General features: G+C 39.9%; 1 protein-coding gene across 4 annotated transcripts in view; it reads left to right on the top strand.

The window, feature by feature from the left end:
* The window catches only part of LOC118971520 (uncharacterized), a 304,795-nt gene that overhangs the window by 117,159 nt on the left and 165,744 nt on the right, over positions 1 to 21,892 (top strand). For 2 of the 4 annotated variants that reach the window (XR_012133132.1, XR_012133133.1), the window contains one exon: positions 3,842 to 3,979. The gene's annotated coding sequence lies outside the window, so the exon portion shown is untranslated. Of the gene's footprint in view, positions 1 to 3,841; positions 3,980 to 17,789; positions 19,331 to 21,892 lie in introns of those variants that run through there. The other 2 variants (XR_012133130.1, XR_012133131.1) reach the window with 2 other exon arrangements.

Genomic DNA, 21,892 nt, shown 5'->3' with positions numbered 1-21,892 from the left:
TTTATATTCTCGGCCTGTAAGAAGCATAAACGACTTCTACCCCATTCCATTGGCTGGAGCTGACTCACATGGTCACACCTAGAAACCTAACTGCAGGCGAGGCTGGGAAATGTAGTCTAGCTGTTTGTCCCGGATGGAAGGAAGCACTGGATGAACGGCTGCCACCCTACCATGTGCAGTGAACTTGTACTTGGAAATGTTTCGACCACAAAGGGCTGGTGGCTGTTTATCCAAGTTCAGATAGAATTCTTAGAGGAAATAAGTAAAGCCTTTGAAGTATTAGTATGTAATATTAGTTTCTCTTATAGAGTGATGTCAAACATCTCTGGAGTTACTCAGGAAAATATGAAGAGGCTTTGGTTTGTCGGATTTACTAGTGCTGTCATAATCATAGTAACAGTGAACAGCAGTAACAATAATAGTAATATCACTACCAACAGTTAACATTACTGAACACCCAGGTGTTGTCTGAAGCTTTTTATTTATCATCACAGTGATAGAATGAGGTGGGTACAATTCTCTCAGTTTTACAAATGTGGAAAGTGAGGCACAGAGAGACTAGAAAACATACCTGGAGTTTTCCAAACATCTGTGTGAGCTGCAGATCCATCTCTTTCACCTAAGTCTGTTTCTTCAGAGATGAGACACTTGATCGCTAATTGAGGATAGCAGGGTGTTGGGGGCAGAGGCTGAGCTCTTCCAAGAATGTTCCAGCAGATGCTGTGGGAGGTGTGCTGGTGTGCCATCCCAGTGCTGGTGGAATGCAGGTCTGGCGTGCTCTTCTGCAAGGGGAGTAGAAGGAGGGCGCTGAGGCGGCAAGCACAGAAGTCAGTGTAGCAGCAGGTAGGAAGACATAAGCTTGGGAATAAAACTCCCACTTGGTGGAATTCAGTTTTTATTTTTCCTTCAGCACAGCTCAGATAGCATGCTTCTGAGCCTCAGTGTCTTCTATATACCAGGGATAAAAAATACCTGCTGTTTGTAAAAATACACATCTTACTTGTTTAAGGCTTGAATGACATGGTGTATGGAAAAACATCTGGAATATTTGTTGGCAACACTAAATTCATTTTGTGTACTTCTCTTACTAATGCCATGATTTTCTAGAGAATAGAGGCCATGTCTTATTTATCATTACATCATTAGTAACTAGTGCAATGTCCGGTACCAAGTGGTTGCCCAACACATTTTTACTGAAGACACAGATCAGTAAAAGATCAAATCATTCCTTCTTGGAACTGTGGTGCTCAGTTTGAGATGTGGTCTAATAACCATCTCTTCCCTTTGGGTTCTGCTCAAGAGTTCACAGAGCGCTTCGCACCCAGGGACTCATGCCACTTCCCCATCAGGATATCACCACTGCCCACTTCTGGAGCAGTGGGGGGCAACAGTTATTAAAGTACTTTGTCCAATTCAGGATTGAAGGAAATCTAATGAATTCAGAGAGTGTCTGCAGGAGAGCAATAAAAATGGATTAGACAGACCTTCTGAAGAAAGGTTAAGAGAATTAGGATTATTTCAGCTGCAGCTGCTGGTGGGGGGAATAATAAATTTTCAAGAAACAAAAGAATACCTTGCAAAACTTTGTGGTTGCTGTGGGCTACTCCACTCAGGACAGCAGAGAAGGAATTTTGATGACTGTCCTGTGGCAACAATAAGCAGCCTCCCTCACCCTCTCTGTAACTGGGATTGTAGCAGTCCCTTGCTCTCTGATAAGTCCTTATTGCATTAGGTCATCTCCTCAAGAGCATTGTGGTATTCTCAGGTGCTCTGATGTCACTGGGGCCAGGCAGAGTGGAGACATTTTTAACTAATTAAAAGGTTAGATGATATTCATCTCCTGACTTGGCACTTCCAAGGGAGAAGACCATGAACCCTATTAACCAGAGGCGCCAAAGACATTTAGAGACACTGTACGTCCCTTCTTTGCTGCCCTCCCAAGGCTCCTCTGGTTAACTCTTATAAAGCCGCTACATCCCATAACACATGTATGGATAGCATATTCATTTACTTTTGTTCAATTATCATATAATATTTTTGGATAGAGGAAGGCTTCCTAGGAGAGCAGGAGCATGGAAATAGGTATTCGCACAGTCACTAGGACTATGATATTCCTTGCCTAAGCCTGGAAGTTAACTTACATGAAGTTTATACAGCTTAATAACATAGCATGCTTATTAAGTGCATTCTATATGCCAGGCATCCTGTTAGGCACTGGGTCCACAATGGTGAATTGTGTGTATGATGTGGTCCTTGTCAACACAGGGCCTAAACACAGATTAGTGGAGGCCACCCACAAATCAAGAGGCAATTGCAATAGTTCTCCAGGCCTCCTTATTTCTGTGTATGTCCTGCACTTTGGTTATGGGAAACAGGTCAGTATTCTTTCAATAAATTCCTTGTTTTCTTCCTAAGCCACATCAAGGTGGGATTTTGTTCCCTGCAACTAAGAGTCCTGGTGGAGACCATACATTTTGTTCAGCTACTGAGGTTCTATTCTGTACCTGCATTTGCAACCTCAACACCAGGTGGCACACGCCTAGCCCATCAGCTTGTGGCTGTTTCCAGGACTCTTACTAGGAGGCAGTACTGACCCATAGTTACCCACCCAGGTTCTAGAATCCCACAAAATGAACTTGGGATTTTGGCTCTGCTGTTTTGGGCAGCTGTGTGGTCTAGTGCTAATGACTTACTCCTCTCAGCCTCGGTTTTCTTTTCTCATCCATAAAATGGAAGCCTCATTGAGTGTTAGGATTAAAAAGGACTTTACATTTGGTAGAACACCTGGCACACACTAACCACTCAATAAATACTAGCAATTATTCTAATACAAACCAAGTCTAGATAGGAAAGAAATGGGTTTGCTCACTCAACTCGACAAGGCTATGGATGAGGTCAGCTTCTCAGATGCACAGTTACTCTAATGCAGGTAGAAGTTACTCTAAGCTTAGATGGGCTTCAGTGCCTCAGGGGTGTCCTGAGCACGATGGGCCACTTATGGCACTGCTGCTTGGGACGTGATCTGACAGGCTGCTGCTGTCTCTCCGGAAAAACTGTAGTAGAAAACCTTATGAAACCATGCAGTGGCCTTGCTAAGTTAAGCCTCACTTCATCCAGGAATCCCACAGATTGTTCCTTCAGGGGCTTTAATTACCCAAACTACTCAAATAAACTAATTATAACAACTCAAGATTGCCCTGAAGTTGCATTTGTGCTCAGCAAAAAAGGTCATAAAACCTTCCCTGCCCAGAGCTCCTGTTTATTTTTTCACGGTCTGAGGAAAAGATTGCTGATAGTAAGAAGAGTTTGTCAGCTATATTTCTTTCTGGTACTTCTTGTTTTCTTTCTCTGACCTGAAGCCTTTCACTCCCTTATACTCTCAACCTCTCCAATTCCTGCTCCCCACTTATTTAATACACGATTAGAAGCAATATAACTGAGAGTGGCTTTAAAGCCAGACATACCTGAATTGCAATCCTGGCTCTAATGCGGTGATAAGACCTACTTCCCCTTATGACTACATAACAAGGACTCAATAAATGAAAATTACTGATAACTATTATTATTAAAACCCATTTCTTCTATGAAAACACCAAAATAATGTAGTTTGAGGATAATAGTCATCAGAAGCAACTGGAGTTCTTACTACAAATGTAGGCTCCTAGGTCTCACCCCAAATCTGCTCACCCCTGAGGGTGGGAACCATGAGTCTGCATTTAAAACAAGCTCCCAGATGATTCTTAGGCACATTAAGGTCTGAGAGTCACTGAGATTTTATCTGAAGATGACAGAGATGGAGTCAATACATTATCTTTCTCAGTGGTATTTATATTTTGCCTAGACTTCCAACAGTGGGATAAGAGATTCTGGACCTGTGTCTCAGTCATGGATAAGCAGGAGTGGAAAGGCTTTTATGAACTCCGAGGACATCTAGTCCCCTGGTATCACACTGTATCTACATCTAAGGTCAACTCCGAAGGTAAGTCTGCTCTTGATGTTTGAGCCCTTAGCCTCTTCCAAGCAGTGCTCAATTGTGAGTGGTATTGACATCCCCTGGGCATTTGGGAATTTTGGGGTGATTTTTGGTTGCCAGAATGACTGGGGTGGCCTGTAGATGCAAATGGCTTACAGTGCCTACAGTGATTTTGCTCAATAGAGTGTCCTGTTTCATATGACATAATGTCCCTGCCTAAGGCCAGTGGTGAAGAGAGGAAAAGGGGGCAGTTTTTCATCACTGCTCACCTGTGACTGCAGAGACCCATTCCCCAGAGCCTCTGGAGGTAGAAGACTGGTGATGGATCCTTAGGCATTGTGTAGGTCTGCTGTGGCATGATAGACCTGTTCTGCCCCTGCACACAAATGCCTCCAGCCCCTCTTAGCCTAAGCACCTTCCACCTGCAGGTAACACCTTCCTTCCATAAAATGTGTGGCTGTAGCTGGAAATGTGTCTTCATGAGAGGCAGGGTGGCCACAGAGCTGATGAAGCTTGAGCTCCAGAGCTCTTGTCTTGCACAGATCCCCATGGGTGCTGGGAAATATCAAGTGGAGAGGGAAAGCTCGGTTGCCTTCAGGAAGGTTCTGTCTGTATAAGCATTTCTAACAGTTGCCTAAAGGGATCTCATGGGAAAGGTACCTGGATCTCCAGAGTGCTGGTAACTTGTGATTTCTCATTTTAAGCAAATATTTATTTTGGTACCTCGTTTTTTGTATTTGTAATTTTGCATTTGTTTGAACAAGACCATGCTTTACAAATTATATGAACTTCAGACTCCCTAATACCTGGATCTTGCTCCCCATTAGGACTCATTAGCTCTCTAGATATATGTCTTGGAGAGTTAATAGATTTTCATGTGACTATAAAATGAATATCCCATGGTGGTTTTTTTGGGCCCCAGGTGAGCTGAACATTGTGCCACATCTTCCATTGGTCAAGAGCGGCCTCCTGGCAGTAAATCCCCCACATCCCCACATTTTCAGGCTGATGACTCAAGACATGCTCAGGATCTACCTGCACAGAGCTGACTGAATCCTGCAGGGGCAGGTCAAATGCAGCATTGGCCAAAATAGGAGGTGGGGTCAAGCCAACTGACATGAGACATAGTGGCTGATAAAAATACATACCTTACTTATACAACCACCACAGCACAGTTGATCACAATGCTTCCCCACAGCTGTGTATCATTCCTCTTCAAAGTTAGCTCTATTAAAGAACATTCCAGTTTCTAAGTGTCATTAAAAGAATAATACCTGGTGGGTGACTCATCTGGTTATAACCTAGAGTTGGCTGTTATTGAGTAAGCTCGTAAGTCTCTTGACAGATAATTCTACCTAGGGCAGAAAGGGAGATGTGAATGAATTTGCTTCTCTCAAAGAAAACCATGTGTTGAATATACTGGCCCAATTACTTTTGAAGCATTTTATCATCAAATTTGAGAAGCTACTTGGCACTGACTTTCACTTTAATATTCACTCTACTTCTCTAGAAGTTTTCTACTAAAATAACTATAATTCTCAGAGAAGCTCTGCTCACCTATTCTTTTCAAAAGGCCTCCCTTCTCCTTTCTCTGTGTGTGAACTGAACTCACCCAGATAGTTTTCCCTCTCTGGGCTTCAGCACATTTTTGTTAACTTTAGGTCAGCTCAGTGGTGCTTGTACTTCAGTGTTCATCAGAGTCCCCTAAAGGGCTTGTTTAAGTGCAGAGAGCTGCACCCCCCCTCCTTTTCTGCTTCAGTAGGTCTGGGATGGGGCTGAGAATGTATAAGTTGACAGCTTGGGTGGTTTCTGCTATTGCTAGTCTGGGGTTGCACTTTGACCACCAGTGGGCTAGACAAATGGACTAGACAGCACTGGACTAGACAAATCGCCTAAATCTGGTTCATTATCAGAATTACCTGAGGGAACTTTTGACCAATGAGCATATGCCTGAGACCAATCCCTGCATGCATCAGAATCTCTGCAAGTCTGGGGCAGGATAGTGGGAGGTGAGTAAAGCGCCCAGGGTGCAAAATTAGGGATGCACTCACTTTTAAGGGTCATGTAAGTGCAGATACTGAGAACAAGTGCCTCCTTAAATTTGCATGCTGGACACTTCACTCACCTCCCCCTAGTTCTGGTCCTGCTGGGACTAGAGCTGGGGATTAGTACTTAATATATCAGACAAGCTGCTGCACAGATGCCTCTCCAAAGCTTGCTGGCTTACAAGAGTGGTGGGTAGGCCTTTACTGATTAAAGGATGAGGCTATTTCTTACAACAAGGGATGCTTCACATGTGATATTTCTAGGACTAAATATTCACAGGCCATTCTTGTAGTAACCAGTTTCAGCCAAGTTCCTCCCTTAGGTAGAACCTTCAAATAACTCAGTCTGTTGAAGGTTAACTGCAGATCAAAAACTGACTTACACTAGGAAAACATAAAATGTAACAGAGGGTGTGTTGGAGTCGGAGCTGGTGAGCTCCTCACTGTAGGTGCTCCTCTTTCCTTATTCATGTATATGCTTACAAATAATATTTAGTGATAACATATCACATGGGCAAACAATCCTTTTTTTCTTTTTCCTAATATCAATTTATTTTGAAGTAACTCTAAACTCACAGAATAGTTGCCAGAACAGTACAAAAGACTCTTACATCCCCATCATCTGGATTTTCCAACTGATAATATTTTATTGCATTTGCGCTCTCACCCTCTGTTCTCGGTCCAGAATCCCATCACACAAATGCAGTGTGTTTCATTTCCAGTCTGGGAGAGTGCCTCATTTTTTCCCTGCCTTCCATGTCCTTGGTGGGTGTAAAGAATAAAACCCTTTCATTTCACATGATGACCCTCAACTGATGTTTCCTCATGACCAGGCTCAGGTTGTACACTCTTGGCAGGTACCCACAGGCTCACTGCTGGCTTCGCAGAGCATCACACCAGGGTGCACTGTCTTAACCTAGCCCCTTACCGCAGATGTGAACCTTGATCAACTGGTCCTGTTGGTGACTACCAAGTTTCTCCACCAGTTTTCCCTCTGTACTTACTTAGAATTTTGTGGGATGTATTATTCCAAGATCACACTGATATCCTTCCATTTCTGTGAAGGCTGCCAAATGAGAGTCTCCATTTCCATCACTTTTTCTACATTTATGAGTTGCCATTCTGCCGTAAAGCAGAATTTATTAATACATGCAGACTCATGGTGCATTAAGGTTCTCCAGAAACACAGAACCAGTAGGTCTGTATGTGTGCACATACAAGGTATTGGCTTATGTTGGAGAATGAGGGGTTCCATGATCTGCCATCGGCAAGCTGGAGACCCAGGAGAACTGGTGGTGTAGTTTGGAAGCCTGAGAACCTGGGGGACTCTAGGTGTAGTTTTCTGTCTACACGTTTGAATACCTGAGAACCAGGAGCACCAAAAAGGGCTGGACAAGATCAATGTCCCAATAAGATAAATGAATCCAACTTCCCTCTGAGTTTTTGTTTCATTTAGGCCCTTAGTGAATTGCGTGATGCCCACCTGTGCTGGGAGGACAGTCTGCTTTACTCAGCCCACTGACTCAGATGTTTATCTCTTCCCCAAACACTCTCACAGACACACACGGAAATAACATTTAATCTGATATCTGGGTATCCCATGGTCCAGTCTAGTTTGACACACAAAATTAACCAACGTAACATGAATTTCTATTTTTAACTAAAAATGTGTAATTTGTTACTTTCATTATTTATTTAATGCTCAAATGTTCCACAGTCCAAACAGCGGGGGCCTCTTCATGACATGTTTCCATCATTTGTTGACTATTTTCTTACTTTCTGACACAAGAAAAGATGTTCCAGGCTCATCCTGTACCTTTCTGTGCCTCAGCCCAGAAGTGAACCATTTCTCCCGAGAGACATTATAGTGTCTCACATACTCCCACCAAATACATTTATAAATGAGAATTACATGTTAAGAACTCTTCTGTTTCTAAATGTGGGTATAAGCATGTTAACAAATGGTAAAACCTTGAAACAAAAGGTAGACCCGAAGGAATGGATACAAATGGGAGGATAGACCAGAGGAAAGTTTTTATGGCTCTGTTTCTTCTTGAATTATCCCATTAGTTGACAAATATGGTCACCTCTTAACATTTTCTTTGCACTCTAAATCCTTTTAGTATTAACTTGTACCTAAGTTACAAGGTGTTCTTCTCACTGGAGCTGGTCCTCTGGCCTAGATTGATGAGGACAGTTCTGGTTTTTGACCTTTCAGTGTATCTCCACTGAGATCAACTAGAGGAGTGGAGTGAACAGTTCAATCCAGTCTGTTGGTTGAGCATAAGGAAGATTCTGGAAAAGACCAGCTTACTGTGGGTAGTTCCTAATGAAACCAAAGATAGTGGCTTAGGAAAGAAATCGGCAGATAACATGTTATTCTGCTGTTGTTCCTAAAAGTTCCCATTGTTTCCTACTGAGGCTCCTTGCCAAAATAATTAACTGGCAACTTGGGAACTGCAGTAGGGAGTGTGGAGGGAGAGATAAGATCTTTTTTTTTCCTGTGGATTTTTGCTTTCCTGAAAAGATTTCAGGTTTTGCAGTTTTCTCCTATTTCTAAATGTTTTCATGCTAATGAGAAGCAGACCTGGAATCATGTAATGGTTGAGTTGGTAAGATAATTGCATTACAATAAATAGCTGAGGTACTAGGCCCATAAAACTGACCTACAACCCACTGTTCTTTTGCAATAGGGAACTCTTTGAGAGCAACAAATTTAAAAGGGCTCATATTCATTTGGACCATTTCTTCAAAGTATAAATAAGAAGAAGTCTACTTTAAGGGCCCTGTGTTGGGTTAGAGTAATTTTTATGTCTTTGCTAAGATGAGGAGTGCTATCCAGAGAAAATCATGCTGACATAATTTGGGCAGAAATGATATAAGAGATAGTTGGAAAAATCAAACATTTTGCTTTTCCAAGCAAGAAATCAAGGTATCTTGGTATTACTGGGAGGAAAATGAACTGAAAAATCAATTTTTAAGAACACAGCCTTCTTTAGAATATGGCAGAGGAATACTGGTATTTTTACATTAATGAAATAGACATGTAAAGAATTATTTCATACATATTCTTTCACTCCTAATTTCCATCACTGAATGAAGGGCAAGTTTATAGGGGAAAAATGATAGAGTATTTATAGGCCTGAGTTCACTTACATTCAAATCTTAATGTTGAGGACACCATGCAAGTTAGAGTGTATATATGAATGCAACACAAACCTCAGGGTGAAACAAGCCCTAGGAATGGCACAACTAAAATATGATATGGGTTAAAGAAAAGAGGTATGCTTAGATGAAAGAATGTGTGTGTGTGTGTGTGTGTGTGTGTGTGTGTGTGTGTGTGTGTGTGTGGCTGTATGTCTTTCTAATGGAAAGGCTACGGTGACACTTGGTGAGTCAGAGCAAGAGGGGTGGCTGGATTCCCAGAGAGGGACTGTGATATGGCATTTACCTTGTTGAATTCACTAGTGTTCTAGGGACTGACTCACAGTATTTCAGTATCAAAAACTGTCTTCTCAGTATCCCAGAGTTGATTGGATCAGTGATGCTGACTCAGTTTAACACAGCTTATATAAGTTTAATGTACAATTCCAGAATACCAATTTCTTAATCCACAATGGGAATTATAACCCTTATATAACCTGGGAATTATAATTTCTGTAGCCTAGCCAGAGTGTTCTTTTCTTGTGGTCCTACATAAGCAGAAGCTTGTTTGGAGTCATGGAATCAGAATCAGGATGTCAGTTTTCTGATTAAAATGGGATGATAGCATGCCTAATCAACTGTTGCATCCACTTCCTAAATAAAGCACCCTTAATAAAGGACCCATCAGGATGAATCCCTGAGCCCTGGAGGATATTTCCCCCTGGACATTGCTTCAACCAACACTGCTCATGGTGGCCTCTGATACACTTTCTTGTGTGTTTCCATGGTGATTGGAGATCCTCCACTCCCTTTGAGATTGATACACTTTTTTTAAGAATACAATCTCCTTTTTTCTGGAGAGATTGGAAGTAGAATATGGTGAGTTAAACAACAAAATTGGCTAAACCCCCCCAAAATTGTTAATAATGATACATACATACTTAATTAAAAAAATTAACTAGTATCCAATGTAAATTCATCCCCTAATTTTGTGATAAAGGGCCATCATGTCACATTTTCCTGATTCTGAGTTTGGATTGCATAAGTGATACCCATTATCTAGCATCTATGATTTATATGGCTGTTGTGTGAAAATCATGTAAGGACACTTATGAAGCAATCTGAAGGCAGAATCTTTCTAGATTTTTATAATTCTCCTCCAGAGCAGGCTTTAAAAATTTTTTTATTTTGGTATAATTAATATAAAATGACATGAGAAACATTGTGTTACTAGATTCTCCCCATTGTCAAGTCCCCACCACATACCCCATTATAGTCATTGTCCATCAGTGTAGTAAGAAGCTACAGAGTCACTACTTGTCTTCTCTGTGCTATACTGCCTTCCCTGTGTGCCCCCACCATACGTTATGTGTACTAATTGTAATGCCCCTTATTCCCCTTCTCCCTCCCTTCCTACCTACCCTCCCCAGTCCCTTTCCCTTTGGTAACTGTTAGTTCATTCTTAGCTTCTCTGAGTCTGCTGATGTTTTGTTCCTTCAGTTTTTGGTTTGTTCTTATGCTCTACAGATGAGAGAAATCATTTGATACTACTTGTCTTTCTCCACCTGGCTTAATTCACTGAGCATAATGCTCTCTAGCTCCATCCATGTTGTTGCAAATGGTAGGATTTGTTTTCTTCTTATGGCTGAATAACATTCCATTGTGTATATGTACCACATGTTCTTTATCCATTCATCTACTGATGGACACTTAGGTTGCTTCCATTTCTTGGCTATTGTAAATAGTGCTGTGATAAAAATAGGGGTGCATATGTCTTTTGAAACTAGGTTCCTGCATTCTTAGGGTAAATTCCTAGGAGTAGAATTCCTGGGTCAAATGACAGTTCTATTTTGAGTTTTTGAGGAACCTCCATACTGCTTTTCATAATGGTTGAACTAGTTTACATTCCCACCAACAGTGTAGGAGGGTTCCCCTTTCTCCACATCCTCGCCAGCATTTGTTGTTCCTATTTTCTTCCTATGTTGGCCGTCCTAACTGGTGTGAGATGACATCGCATTGTGGTTTTAATTTGTATTTCCCTGATAATTAGCGATGTGGAGCATCTTTTCATGTGCCTGTTGGCCGTCTGAATTTTTTCTTTGGAGAAATGTCTGTTCATATCCTCTGCCCATCTTTTAATAGGGTCATATGCTTTTTGGGTGTTGAGGCATGTTGAGTTCTTTATATATTTTGGGTGTTAACCCCTTGTCAGATATGTCATTTATGAATATATTCTCCCATACTATAGGATGCCTTTTTCTGCTGATGGTGTCCTTTGCTGTACAGAAGCTTTTTAGCATGATGTAGTCCCATTTGTGCATTTTTTATTTCATATTTCTTGCTTGAAGAGATGTGTTCAGGAAGAAGTTGCTCATGTTTGTATTCAAGAGATTTTTACCTATGTTTTATTCTAAGAGTTTTATGGTTTCATGACTTACATTCAGGGTTTTCATCCATTTCGAGTTTACTTTTGTGTATGGGGTTAGACAATAATCCAGTTTCATTCTCTTGCATGTAGCTGCCCAGTTTTGTCAACACCAGTTGTTGAAGAGGCTGTCATTTCCCCATTGTATATCCATGGCTCCTTTATCGTATATTAATTGACCATATATGCTTGGGTTTTTATCTGGGCTCTCTAGTCTGTTCCATTGGTCTATGGGTCTGTTCTTGTGCTAGTACCAAATTGTCTTGATGACTGTGGCTTTGTAGTAGAGTCTGAAGTCAGGGAGCGTAATCCCTCCACATTATTTTTCCTTCTCAGGACTGCTTTGGCTATTCATGGTCTTTTGTGGTTCCATATGAATTTTAGAACTATTTTCTCTAGTTTGTTGAAGAATGCTGTTGGTATTTTGATAGTGATTGCATTGAATCTGTAGATTGTTTTAGGCAGGATGGCCATTTTGACAATATTAGTTCTTCCTATCAATGAGCACAGGATGTGTTTCCATTTATTGGTATCTTCTTTAATTTCTCCCATTAGTGTCTTATAGTGTTCAGAGTATAGGTCTTTCACTTCCTTGGTGAGGTTTATTCCTAGGTATTTTATTCTTTTTGATGCAATTGTGAATGGAATTATTTTCCTGATTTCTCTTTCTGCTTGTTCATCATTAGTGTATAGGAATGCAACAGATTTCTGTGTATTAATTTTGTGTTCTGCAACTTTGCTGAATTCAGATATAAGATCTAGTGGTTTTAGAGTAAATTATTTAGGGTTTTTTATGTACAATATCATGTCATCTGCAAACAGTGACAGTTTGGCTTCTTTCTTACCAATCTGGATGCGTTTTATTTCTTTGTGTTGTCTGACTGCCGTGGCTAGGACCTCCAGAACTATGTTGAATAAAAGCGGGGAGAGTGCGCATCCTTGTCTTGTTCCTGATCTTAAAGGAAAAGCTTTCAGTGTCTTGCTGTTACGTATAATGTTGGCTGTGGGTTTGTAATATATGGCCTTTATTATGTTTGAGGTACTTGCCCTCTATACCCATTTTGTTGAGTGTTTTTATCATGAATGGATGTTGAATTTTGTCAAATGCTTTTTCAGCATCTATGGAGATGATCATGTGGTTTTTGTCCTTCTTTTTGTTGATGTGATAGATGATGTTGATGGATTTTTGAATGTTGTACCATCCTTGCATCCCTGGAATAAATCCTACTTGATCATAATGGATCATCATTTTGATGTATTTTTGAATTCAGTTTGCTAATATTTTGTTGAGTATTTTCGCATCTGTGTTCATCAAGGATATTGGTTTGTAACATTCTTTTTCTGTGGTGTCTTTGTCTGGTTTTGGTATTAGAGTGATGCTGGCCTCATATAATGGGTTTGGGAGTATTCCCTCCTCTTCTACTTTTTGGAAAACTTTAAAGACGATGGGTATTAGGTCTTCACTAAATGTTTGATAAAATTCAGCAGTGAAACCAGCTGGTCCAGGAGTTTGGTAGTTTTTTGATTACCAATTCAATTTCCTTGCTGGTAATTGGTCTCTTCAGATTTTCTGTTTTTTCCTGGGTCTGACTTGGAAGGTTGTATTTTTTTTAGAAAGTTGTCCATTTCTTCTAGGTTTTCTATTTTGTTAGCATATAATTTTTCATAGTATTCTCTCATAATTCTTTGTATTTCTGTAGTGTTGGTAGTGATTTTTTCTTTCTCATTTCTGATTCTGTTTATGTGTGTAGACTCACTTTTTTTCTTCATTAAGTCTTGCTAGGTGTTTATCTATTTTGTTAATTTTCTTAAAGAACAAGCTCCTGCTTTCATTGATTCTTCCTATTGTTTTTTTCTTCTCAATTTTATTTGTTTCTGCTCTAATCTTTATTATGTCCCTCTTTCTACTGACTTTGGCTCTCATTTGTTCTTCTTTTTCTAGTTTTGTTAATTGTGAGTTTAGACTGTTCCTATGGGATTGTTGTTCTTCCCTGAGGTAGGCCTGTATTACAATATATTTCACTCTTAGCATGGCCTTTGCTGCATCCAACAGATTTTGCAACTTTGAATTATTGTTGTCATTTGTCTCCATATATTGCTTGATCTCTGTTTTTATTTGGTCATTTATCCATTGATTATTTAGGAGCATGTTATTAAGCCTCCATGTGTTTGTGGGCTTTTTCGTTTTCTTGTGTAGTTTATTTCTAGTTTCTGGTATATGTATTAGAGTGTAGCTAGTTATCCAGAAGTGAGCATTCAGCATGCTGGGATATCAGTGCAATGAATTAGACACAACATTAGGGGTGTGTGGTTAGTCTAGGGAGCTTGTATTGTATATTAATTGTTCACTTTGTTTACAAGTTAGATCTTGCTGGCCCAGGAGTCATTTAGTATCTGGCTTTACCTTTCTCTTTATTGGTCCATTATGTGTTACTGAGCAATCAGACAGCAACCTCATTTCCCTTCATTAGCAGCATGTACCTCCAGAGATTAGTTTTTTCCCCTCTCCTTTCAAATGAGAGATATGCCAGAAAAGTTATTTTGGAATCACTAATGGCGCCACACTCCATGCCACACACCAGAAGGGAGGACAGATGACTCTGGATCTCTGGGGAGCATCCCCAGGGTTCAGTGGAGGGTGGATATCCAGGGAAGTGGAGTACAGTTAGATCCTTTGGGTTGAAAATGAAAACTGCCTGCCTCATTGGGTTAGTCCACGGAAAACAAAAAGCTTTTGTTTCAGGTCTATACAGTGGTAATGCTAGAACCAATCCTGACACAGTATTCCTTGGGTGGGCTGGTGCTCTGAACAGGGATGAGGATGTGAAGTGGGTGAATTGGGCTGTGAAACCTTGGCATCCCAAGCACAGATTACTCTGGATGGATCTGAGCAGTGAGAGATGGGTCTTATCCCTGTGAACTAGTCTAGCCCATGCAGGGTTCTGGGCCAGCCACGTACCTGCTGATGAAGATCCAGACCTTGGATATACAAAAAGGGAGAAAATCATGTTATTTCCATGTCATGCTGGAGTAATAACTTTGGGGTCACCCAAGATTACTCAATTATCTAAGAAAATGGACCTTTGTTGTGACTTAGTATCTTCTATTGATTAAGGCCTAGATTCTGTGGTTTCGGGTTAACTGGTAGATTTTGTTTATGAAAATGGGTCTGTGTTACAGAAAAGAACCATGAAGGTTAGGTTTTAATGCTTTGTAAGAGTAAACCTAGTATCTTACTCTTTCACTAAAAACCAAATTCAAATCCCAAACTTCCCAAATTGCTCAAATGGTCTTGGACTGAGCTTTCCTATGAATCATGCATTCATTCTTTGTTTGCATAGAAGTCAGGTTCCCGTCATACTTTGATATGCCTCTGTCAGACTGAGTTAGAATCTGTGTCTGTTAGTGATTGCATGTGGCAGAGAGCAGTAAAAGCACCTCACCCTGGTGGGGTAGGTGGGGTAGGTGGGGTAGGTGGACTGAGTGCCCCTATTATTTGACTTTGGTTTCCAAGCTCTTAAATAGTTCAAGAGAAGGACATCATCCTTAAGTTTTTCTGCTCTTAGTAAGGGGATGGGGTGTGATGGTGGTGATGATGAGGATGGGGCTCCATTGATTAATGGAAAAATGAAAGTGATATGGAGCAGTTTATATATCAGTTATCCCTTGTTTGTGGAACAGTTTATATCCATTACTTAGCGTAGTACATTTACTTTAGAGCTATCTAGGCAAAACTCATTCTCTTCTTCTTGTACTTCTGACAGTGGCATTTGGAAGGGGTCCTGAAACTACACAGGTGAGGGATGGGACACAGTGTTCTGCGTCTTCTGTACTGAAATAGAAATATGTTTGCTGGGAATCACACTTTAGTACAGTTCACTTTGAATCATTTTAATGAGAGTATCCAGTCTTAAACATTTTCAGAATCAGGGGAGAAAACAGATGTGGCCATCTCTCCTTTCACATTGTGTGGTTTGTTCTAAAATTTATCTAGTTGGCAGTCAGGCACTAAATCTCACCTGGAAGTGTTACATCCATTATGATTACTGTTCCTCACATTAGGCACTCATCTAATCACTTACCTGTAGTAATTCATTTTCATAACAAAAAGATCATATTATATCACATTTTTGTTCTATAGTAAATGCAATGGCAGCTATTTCAGGCCAGGTTTCCTGGGAAGCAGACTAAGAGATGGAGATGTGTGTGCAGGAGGTTAATTAGGGATCTTTTGTGGGTTGCATATCTTGGGGAAGTGAAGGGAGCAGGCTGGGTCTTGGAGAAGCTGAGTTGTGATGTAATTACAGCAAAGACTTCAGGGGATTCCATAGAAGGTTCTCAGTGTTGACTAGACTTTGGTTGCAGGCTGACCCTGAAAAGGGACCCTGGCTGTAGGCAGAGTGGCACTCTTCCATGGAAGCAATCACTGGGAGGGGGCTCAGCTGTGAGCTTCCAGGTGTCAATACTCTTAAGAAGCTGGGGGAAAGAGTGATTCAGTCCTGAAATGCTAGGGGCATCTGAGCATCCACTAGGCAAGCTGTGGCTGATGTGTTCATTAGGCAAGCTAATCTAATATTCCTATTTTAATAACTGTGATTTCTATTTGTCCATGTTTCTGAGCACTCCCTGTAGACCTTTTATTTAAGAGATCCTTTAGCTCTTTCCTACTTAAAATATATTTGCTGGGGTCCCAGCCTCAGCCCTCTTCTCTTCTGATACCTCTTCATAGACTGGGTGGCCTAAATAAGACACTTCTCACAGTTCTGGAGGCTGGAAGTCCAAGATCAAGGTGCCAGAAGACTTAATTCTGGACTTGCAGATGGCTGTCTTCTGTGTCCTTACATAGTGGAGAGAGAGGGGTCTCTCTCCTTATGAGAATACAAATCCCATCATAGTGTGGGTCACACCTTCACCTAAACTGAATTACCTTCTAAAAGATCCACTTCCAGTACCATCTCATTGAGGGTTAGGCTTAATACATAAATTTTGGAGGATACAAACATTCAATTCATAACAAATATAATTTCCACAAAGTTATCATGAAATGAACAGAAAATCTATGAAATATAAATGTCCCCCTACTTTCAATAGTAGAGAGATCATCCAGATGAAAAATTAATAAGAAAACAGTGGACTTGAATAATGCTATACACCAAATGACATAACAGACACATATAGAACATCCAACATCAGGGACAGAAGGAGTGTAGTTTCAACATAATAAAAGTCATATATGACAAACCCATAGCCAATATCATACTCGGTGGAGAAAAGCTGAAAGCTTTTCCTGTAAGATTTGGGACTAGAAAAAGATGCCCACTCTTTCCACTTCTACTCAACATAGTACTGGAAGTTCTAGCCAGAGCAATTAGGCAAGAAAAAGAAATAAAAGGTATCCAAATTGGAAAGGAAGATGTAAAACTGACTGTTGGTGGATGACATGATCTTAATGATCTTATATATGGGAAACCTTGAAGACTCCACCAAAAACCTGGTAAAGCTAATAAAGAATAAATGAATTCAGTGAAATTGCAGGATGTAAATCAACATACAAACATTAGTTATAGTATGTGTATATAAGAGACAGTTGTATATATAATATATATCAGTTGTTACATAATAATTGTCCACTGTGTATATATTATGCTATACAATATTAACAAGTATTTTTAAATAATAGCAACACTGACAGGTGTGAGGTGATATCTCACTGCAGTTTTTGTTTGCATTTCCTCATTGCGTAGTGCTGATGAGTATCACTTTGCATACCATTTATATGTCCTCTTTGGGAAATGATAGACTATTTATTTACTTTGCCTTTTGCAGGAAAACACTGGTGTTACAGTCTACCTCTGCGAGGCAGGCCTAGAGAGGGTTAATTAGATCCCAGTTGTCCCCTGAGAGGGGTGGTAGAGGGCAGTGGTAAAGAGCCTGGGTTCAGGACCAGACTACCTAGACTAAATCCTTAAGCAAATTTCTTGTCTTCTTTTGTGTATCTTTGTTCTTATTGAATAATACCTTCATTATAGGGTCATTATGTGATGTGGTTAGATACCATGAATAAACTGTGTAACTATTCTCTGGCACATATTTAGTGATCACTAAACATCAATGACTAATTTAAAATCCTCTAGCTGTATATTTAATATTTTTTTTTGTTATTTCACTGATCTCTTTTCAATTCCTTTTTTCTCTCTGTAAGGGCCTGTCTACCCTGTTCTCCATTCTTGTATACAAGAGTATACTCCTGTACTGCTCCTGGCATATATATTGATATCATATCTTGGATGGCATCAAACCTACCTCTGGCCAGACCCCTCCTTTTGAGCTCGTGGCTCCTTTTTTTGGCTGAAGACCTTTTTGGCTGCTTGTTAGGAGACTGTTCGTGCATATCCCTCGGACACCTGAATCCAACAATTTCAAAACCAAATGCAAAATCTTTCTTCCCAAACTTTCTTTTAGAATCACCGTACAATAAATTTCCAAGGCAGAAGTGTTGAAGTCATCAGAATCTTACTCTTCTGTCACTCCCTGTGTACAATGGTTCACCAAATTCCTACAGCTTCCACCACCTAGATTTTGCTTTACTTCAATTCATCTCATTCTTTCTAATCCTGTTTCTGCAGCACAGGTTTAGGCAGCCATTGTTTCATTAGTGGATTTTTCAACAGGCTTCTAACAACTCATTTCCCAGGTTCCACTACTGTCTTCTCCAATTAGGCTGACGTGTAATTTGTCAACCAAACTAGGACACTTTTGAGAGAAACAGGGGTGTTATTAAACATTATGCTTTGAAATCATGCATCAACAAGGAATGTCCCAGGTAAACTAGGACATATGGACACCCCTCTAATTTATCAGCACAGCTGTCAGAACCTGCTTTGCAAAGCACTTGTCTGACCCTGTCACTTACTTTCCCATATAGTGTGTCTAAGGGGAATGCATGTACTGTTCTAATGACTGGAGCATTCTGCTCTGCTTGGCTGGGTTTCTTGCTATAAATCAATTAGCTGTCTTCATCTCTTACAGTTGGGGGTAAATTTTAGCAAATAGAAGTCTTACCAGGGTTGGATCACTTTGGAGTATCATACAAAAAAAAAAAAAAGCGACCATTGGGATTTGGCAAGCTTGGAATATGCTGATCTGACTGAGGCATTACTCACACCTGTGCCCCATCAAGTGGCACCACAGAGGACATCACCAGCATACAGACTTCTGCTCTATAAACTGTCATCTGTCAACTGCTGTCGGATCAGTGCTTAACTAAGTCAATGAACGAGCAGTTTAATAAATGACTGAACAAGGTATAAAGCGGTTAGCTATCCTCACTAGGTATATCAGCATTTTCCGCACTAGTTTTTTGCTTTTCAGAGAAAGTAGCAGGAGAAAAGATTTTTTCCTGATAAGAATACACTTACTTTTCATTCACTGAGGAAAAGAGTCCTTTCTTACAACTTCTCTGAGGAAACCAGCTGTTTTCTTAATTGATATTTGTGATCTTTCTTAAATATGAAAAGTTTCATTATATAATAAATCTGTATTTATTGCAGAAAAATTGGAAAAGATGGACTAGCAAAAGAAAAAGGACCCATCCTTCTACTTTGGACACAGGATCATGTTAATTTTGTTTACATTCTTCAGATTTGCTCTGTGCGAATGAAGGTATAAACAGGTCACATATAACAAAAATAGAAGCATACTAAGTATGATGAAATATAACTTCCTTTTTTCCACTTTGCAATAAAAATGAACTTATATCAATAAATGTGTCTGCATCATTATTTGTAAAGGCTGCACCATATTCCATTGCATGCTTGGTCGCTCTATATTTTATCGAACAATCCTTTATTTTCTGACAATTAGGAAGTCTCTAACTTTGTTGCCATTTAAGAAAATGTTCACTGAGCCTCCTTGAATACAATGTTTTCCCATTTTAGTTATTTTTTTCAGGATTAATTTTTATATGAGGATTTGAAGAACCACTTTTAGACTTTTTTTTTTGCCCCCTGGCCAACTCAATGGGCTTGACAGGTGAGCTGAAATGGAGCATGATCTAAAGAATTTGTTCACAGAAAAATTTAAGCCCAATATGTATTTTTCTCCTCAAAAGTATTTTCATGCAGTTTCCTCCTCAACTCTGGGTCACTGGGAGAAAAACACAGCCTCACTTCATTTCTACAGTTTACCTGACTAATGTAGACTCAATCTAACGACTGAGCATTTCTAGGGAAGATGTTAGATAACATATTTAACATACTTCTAATTTTAAGTAAATATCTATCTAATACAAACACTTCAAATAAACCAGGAAAAAAATGGTCAAAGTGTGACATATAATTGAATTCTCATGTTTTTTTTTTTTGAGAGGGCATCTCTCATATTTATTGATCAAATGGTTGTTAACAACAATAAAATTCAGTAGAGGGGGGTCAATGCTCAATGTACAATCATTAATCCATCTCAAGCCTAATTCTCGTCAGCCTCCAATCTTCTGAAGCATAACGAGCAAGTTCTTACATGGTGAACGAATTCTTACATAGTGAATAAATTCTTACATGGTGAACAGTACAAGGGCATTCATCACAGAAACTTTCGGTTTTGATCGCGCATTATGAACTATAAACAATCAGGTCAAATATGAATATTCGTTTGATTTTTATACTTGATTTATATGTTGATCCCACATTTCTCCCTTTATTATTATTATTATTTTTATTTTTAATAAAATACTGAAGTGGTAGGTAGATGCAAGATAAAGGTAGAAATCATAGTTTAGTGTTGTAAGAGAGCAATTGTAGATGATCAGGTGTGTGCCTGTAGACTATGTGTTAATCCAAGCTAGACAAGGGCAATAAAACATCCACGGATGCAGAAGATTTCTCTCAAAGCAGGGGGAATGAGGTTCTGAGCCTTACCTCTGTTGATCCCCAATTTCTCACCTGATGGCCCCCCTGCGACTGTGCCTTAGGTTGTTCCTCCCTTGAGGAATCTTACCCGTCTCTGGCTAACCAGTCATCTTCCGGGGCCATACAGGGAAATGTAAAGTTGGTAAGTGAGAGAGAAGCCATATTGTTTGAAAAGGTTAGCTTTTTACTTCTTTGCAGATTTATGCCCTGTGGCTTCTATGCCCAGCACTTGTCTCGAGGTATCTTTACCACCTGGAGGAATTATGATACTCAGTAACTTCAATATGAGGCACGAATTCTATTTAAGGGTTGTAATTAGGAAGGAAGAAGAAAAGCTATAGATGTAGCATATGGAAGAAAACATGGGAAGATTGATTATTTCTTTGACATATCTTCTTGTAGAGTACCTTAAGTATGTATAGGTTTTAAACTACAAACTAATTTGTACACACATATTTACATAATAGGAATACGGTGACATAAACAAAGCAAATCTATAATTACCATCCATCTCCAGTGAAGCCAAGAAAACCATTTAGGCACCCTAGGCAATTGTGAAAATTTGTCTATGATATGATGGATATTGTCCAACTGTACTTGAACAGTCTGAGAAAAATCAGACAAATTAAAGCAGCCCATTTCTGGGATCTGTTCACCTCCCATATGTTCTTTTAACCGTAGATAGTCTATAGTCATAAGATTTTGGAGTGCTACAACTTGCACCCCTCCCAACTCCTGGTTGAGTTCCAACAGTACAGATCTGGTCAAATTCATTGTCTCACTATATGCACATGCCAGCCTAGACATCTCCCTCCTCATTCCAATGGCAAGTCCAGGAAACGGTGGGGTGGACGCAGCCACAACCGCAGCATCACGTGGATCCCTGTGGAGGCTTTTTGATGATCATCCCCCGGCACGAGTCCTCCAGAGAGTGCTGATGCTGAAGCTCCTCCTCATATCGTATCTTAGTTCATTTTCTGGGTATCCAAGCTAGGCCTTGATCTTCTGCATAGAAACAAACAGACCCTTTGCCCACACTTTGACATGCCCTCTATACCACTGTGCAGAACTCATTGGAGGTCAGCACACAGGGACTGCTTTTTTTTTTTTCCTTTATTAAGAGAAAGGAATATTATCAGAAAAGAATACCTCCATAGCTGATCATCTGACACCCTTTAAGTGATCAACATTAAGGATATTTAAAGCATGCGTTGATCTTTGATTTACCAATAGTTTTATCCTATCAAGGAGTAATCCCCCTTTTCTTTCTTTCTTTCTTTTTTTTTTTAATCTTTAATCTACAATTACCTGAAGAATACTATGTTTACTATGCTCTCCCCTATATCAGGTCCCCCCTAACAACCACATTACAGTTACTGTCCATCAGCTTAGCAAAATG

The sequence above is a fragment of the Manis javanica genome, chromosome 7 (genome assembly GCF_040802235.1).
Source record: "Manis javanica isolate MJ-LG chromosome 7, MJ_LKY, whole genome shotgun sequence".
In the NCBI taxonomy this organism is placed as follows: Eukaryota; Metazoa; Chordata; class Mammalia; order Pholidota; family Manidae; genus Manis; species Manis javanica.
Note: the sequence above shows the minus strand (reverse complement) of the source record. Positions and strands in the feature narration are given on the sequence as shown.